The sequence below is a fragment of the Apteryx mantelli genome, chromosome 13, assembly GCF_036417845.1.
Source record: "Apteryx mantelli isolate bAptMan1 chromosome 13, bAptMan1.hap1, whole genome shotgun sequence".
NCBI lineage: Eukaryota > Metazoa > Chordata > Aves > Apterygiformes > Apterygidae > Apteryx > Apteryx mantelli.
Window position 1 is genome coordinate 4,751,111 of NC_089990.1, and position 4,957 is coordinate 4,756,067.

The 4,957-nt window shown below is 54.7% G+C and overlaps 1 pseudogene; it reads right to left on the reverse strand.

The window, feature by feature from the left end:
* Positions 1 to 1,214: 1,214 nt before the first annotated feature.
* On the reverse strand, positions 1,215 to 4,548 carry LOC106486612 (nyctalopin-like; annotated as a pseudogene).
* Between the last annotated feature and the right edge of the window lie 409 nt (positions 4,549 to 4,957).

Below are 4,957 nucleotides of genomic sequence, written 5' to 3' on the forward strand. Positions count from 1 at the left end.
TAAAAAAATTGCTGATGTGGGTTTTGTTTGTTTTTATTTCTGCCGTTTTCTATTGCAGATAGATAGAAGAGAGGAATGGAAAGCAAGAACCATCCTGGAGATATTTTTCACTGCTTCCAGAAGTATTTCAAGCTGAGGAAAGTGAGGTTGGTAGTGAATGCAATGAAGCGGAGGACTGGGACTGAACAGTACAAACAAAATGTAAAGAAAGTATTATAGTATATAAAGTATAAAGAGGAGTATATAAAGAAAGCATTGCCTATTTATTACCTGGCACAAATCTAATCGCAAATCTTGTAGCACAAGACACAACATTTGTGGTTTTGTGGTGCAGCCCCAGTTCCTCTTCACCAGCCCTGCAGTAACAGCAAAGCTTGGTCTTGCTCTTCCCTCACCAGCAGGTTTTCATTGCTAAAATGTGCTTTTTCCTTTGTTTTCAGCAAAAAGCAAAGGTTCCTCTTTCCCTCTTATCAGCTTGGCATGGTTCCCCTAAAGAAAGGGAGGCACCTGATTGCTGTGCCATGTGTTTTATTGCTTGTTTTTACAAGTCCTCGGTAAACGCTGGGCATGTCTTGCGGCAGGTGTTCACGTACAGCGATAACTGCTGCAAACTCTCTTTGCAGTGTTACCTAGCTATCATTGCATTTTTCTTGGCGAAAAAGCCAACGCGCTGAAAAGAAAAATTTATCTCAGCCTCTGCTGAGCTGCCGCCGGACTGGACAAGGGCTGAGGATGGCCTGGGTGCGCTTTAACCTCTGCGGGGCAGCGAGACGTGCCAAGTGCAAGCAGCCGCTGCCGCACGTGCCCTGCGCGTGAGAGAGGCCGTGATTTGCCATCGCCGCTCCCGCGAGCGCCTGGCGCGGTCGGGGTCGGCGCGGGGGGCTGCTGGCGCGAGGCTGTGCCGACCGCAGAGCCGAAGCGTCTTCGCCCCTTCGGCTAATACAATACGCAGCTAATAGGTATAATAGCTATTATATGCGTTATGCTCGCGATACCCCAGCGCCGCCCGCACGCGGGAAGCCGCTCGCTCCCCGAGGCTTTGCCGCCCCGGAGTGGGGCCTGCAGCCTCCGCCGGGCGCAAGGCGGCCGCGGGGCTTTCGCGGCCTCCCGAAACGGCCCCGAGCGCCGGGTCTCGCGCCACGCCGCGCCGGGGCGACTGCTCCGAGGGCCCCGAGCTCGTCGATGCGAGATTTCGTTGCTGTCGAACCTCACCGTTAAGCGAGGAGGAGGCCGGGCGCCGGGAAGGCGCAGGGCGGCCCCTCCGTCACGCCGCCGGAGCTCGCCGTCCTCCTCAAGGCCCGGAACGTGTTGCAGTCGCGCTGCCAGCGGTTGTGGGACAAAAAGACGTGTTTCGGCCTCGGCAGCCGGGCGGGAAGGGAGCTGAGGTGGTTCCTCAGGTTCAGGTGGGGGAAGCGCAGCCTGGTCAAAGGGGCGAAAGCCGAGCCGGAGGTGGAGGAGAGCCGGCTGTTGTTCAGGTACGGGTTTCGCAGGTTGGGCAGCTGCCGAAAGGCGCAGCCGATCCCCGTGAGCCTGTTGGCTTCGAGGTGCGGGGTCCCGAGCTGGATCAACCCGTCGAAAAGCCGATTAGGCAAATGGGCGATGCGGTTGCGGCCTAAACTTAACACGCCCAACCTGAGGAGCTTTGCGAAAGCGCCGATCTGAATGATCCGTGTCCGACTCTTCCTGAGATTCAGCTCCTACAAGGTTTCCAGGTCCCTCAGGGAGTCTCTGCCCACAGCTTCCGTGTGGTTTCCCTCCAGAGAGAGCGTCGCGAGGCCGGAGAGGTTCCCGAAGGCTTGCGGGACGTAGCGCGTGTTATCGGAGGCCAAGTCGAGCTGTTCCAGAGAGGGCAGGTGGGAAAAGAGCAGCGGGTGCAGTGGGATAAATCCGGGCTGGTGAGGTTTCGCAGCCCTCTGAAGGCGTTTGGGCACAGGGAGGTGAGGTGCGAGTTCCCGCTGAGGTGCAGCTCCCGCAGCTGCCCAAGAGCCAGGAATGTCCCTGGCGCCAGGAAAGTCAGGCTGTTCCCATCTGACCAGAGGCTGTGGAGGGAAGGCAGGTTTCCAAATGCATTGTGGCTCAGGATCTGCAGATAGTGATTGGAGAGGCTTAGGGAGACGGTGGATGCGGCTTTTTCTGCAGGGAGGGCGCTCAGTCCGGCTGTGTTGCAGCGGATGGTCACTTCAGGTGCACATTTGCACACGCTTGGGCTTGAATCGGAGGTATTCAGACTCTGCCCAGCCTTTGCTGCACAAGTAAATACTGATATAACAAGAAAGAACATGACCAGCCACAAGCCAGACCCCACATCTAATACCTGAGAGGTGCTGGAGAAGGAGGCAAAAAAAAGAGCTTGTAGCTTTCGGGTAGGTGAATCGCAAGTGTAGCAAAGACAGCGTAAGGGTGGCAAAGACGGCTGGGCTGTTTTTAACACAGTGAAGTTAAATTAGCTGGTTGCATCTGCTGCAGACCAATGGGGATAAAGGCTTTAGGTGGATAAAAGCTGATTAAGTGTTACCGAGCTGTAAAGAGCATTGCTGGGAGACGGGGAGGTTTCTCAGCCGTGCATTGCGCTCTGGCCTGGAGGCAAGTTTTCCCACCTCCTGCCCTTGCAAACAGCAGCAGGTAACCTGCGCTGGGCTGCGGGCTCAAGGAGTGTGCCGGCTCCGGCCCTAGCTCCTCTGCAGCCAAAGAGGAGGCCAGCACTGGCCGTGGGAGGCTCGCGTTCCCCGGGATACCTCCGGGCTCCGGACGGATTGAAGTGGCACCTGGAGCAAAGAAAAGCTGCAAGCATAAGCAGAGACTTTCTGCACAAACCTTCCTCTGAGCCTGCGAGCTTTAAATGCAACCTCTGTCCAGGGGCAGCTCCCCCAGGCCAGGTCCACGGCGTGCGCGGGTGCCTTGTGCCCAGTTCCTCTGTGAAGCACAAGTTTCCATTTGGACGTCTCACTCGAGCAGGAATGAGAAGGTGACTGGGAAAGGCCAGCTCTTTGCCCTTACACCTGTGGTCTTTCCAAAGGCTTCCAGCTGCTCCAACTTGCTGGAAGGAAACATAGTTGGGCACCAAACCCAGGCAGCTGAATATCCTGATGGAGCATCTTCTTGAGATAAGGCTTGAGCAACCCCCATCTCATCCGAGAAGGGCTGGCCACCCTCCCTGGGCACTAGTGTCCCTGTGTGGCACATAGCCACTCTGCTGTGAGTCCTGAGGCTCCCAGCCAGCCACTCCTGACCATCCCGGCAAGGCTCTGGGTCTTTGGGAGCATGTCCCAGCATCCAGGAGCCCAGCAAGGTTGGCGCCTTGGGCTTCAGGCAAAGCAGGTGCCCCCTTCCCCAGGGTGGTAATGGAGCACCCACGAGACTGCCAGGGCTGCGCTGCCTGTCTCCAGTGGGTCTGAAGGTGCCATCAAACAGCCACAGCTAGTCTTGGGGCCCTAAAGGCTCATGTCCTTGGGCCCCTGCCTGGTTTTCATCCCATATCCAGAGCATAAAGGAAAGTATCTGTTTTCATTTACAAGATCCGATATGCATTCACTCTTCCCATGTGGATATTGGTTTCTGGAAAGGAGCAAGTGACCGGACCTATATGAGGACATTCCTGAATCCTCCTCGGATCCCCAAGTTCGTCTTGCTCCTTTGCTGCCTGCATCCTGGAGGAGGTATGATAAGCCTCTGGGCTCATTAATGTCATTAATGAGGTATGATGAGCCTCTGGGCTCATTAATGGCAACCAGGGATTGGCGATCAGCAGTCTGATTATTTTGTGTACAACACCACGAGAATTACACCCAGGCCTTGCAGCCCATGTATCAGTAGGGTAACTGGTGGCACAGTTACAGCTCTTGCTTTTCTTTCTTTTTTTTTTTTTCCCCTCAACATTTTTATTGTTTTCCCCCCACTTTTCCATATTGGAGTTCTCAAGTTTCTGATATGTTTGAAGCACCTTCTTCCAGTTCTCACCCCCCTTCGGGTGCATTTCCTTGCTCTTAATTTCTTGTCCTGCCTCAGCTTTTTCTTTTGATGTTTTCCAGATTTGGATTTACTCTTTCTCCCTAGTGCATCTTATTGTCGTCCTACACTGCTCTGCCAGTTCTGCCCAGAGAGTGGCTGAAAAAGCAAATATGCCCTACACCCAAAAGCAAGTATGGATTGGACAAGCTTACTTGCAAATCCATGTTTTCTCTGCAAAAGCAGCTTAGGCTTTCCCGTGCCATTAGATCACTGTATTGGCTTCAACTAGTTCTTCACTTTTTCAAGCGATGACCCCCCAAAGAACAGTTTTTTCCTGGAAGCTTGGCTGGGACCACCGCATTGGGTAATGGGGATCATCTTCCAGCTGTAAACAACATCATTTATTTAGCTAGACAGGCTTTGCGGTGAGCAAACTATGGCCCAAACTCCGCTTTTCACCCTGAGAGCGGCGGTACCGTGGCCTCGGCAGGAGGTGTCTCTGGTGAGCTGGGCGCTGGTGGCTTGTGTCCTGGAGGAGTGTGGCAATGTGCACTGCTGGGCCACCACGTAGCCTGGCTGGCTGCTCGTGTTCAGGGCCATGCTGGAGGTTTGGGTGGGGGATCTCCATGGTCTCTGGTCTTGGCTCAGATGGGAAGGTTGCCTCGAGGACGCCGCTTTGGAGTGGTGTTTCCCACGGCCGGTATCTCCGTGGCTTCCTGCTGCAGCCGAGTGGTGGACACCCAGCACTCGCCGGCATTGCCCATGTGTCCCCGCAGAGCAGCCAGGTCTCTGCCGGTCCCTGTGAGGATGAGCGAGCCACTCCACGTCCCCAGCTGGGAATGGTCTGTCTCTCTTCTAGCTACACCTCCGCAGCTCAGGCTGAAGAAGACAGATTGCTTGCTCTCTTATCGTTTTTATTCAGTATGCTTTATTTACGATCATAAATCCAGCAGTGTTGCCATGTTTCAGCCCTTTTTTTAAGCCCGGCTCTGTCACTAATTCTGCTTGT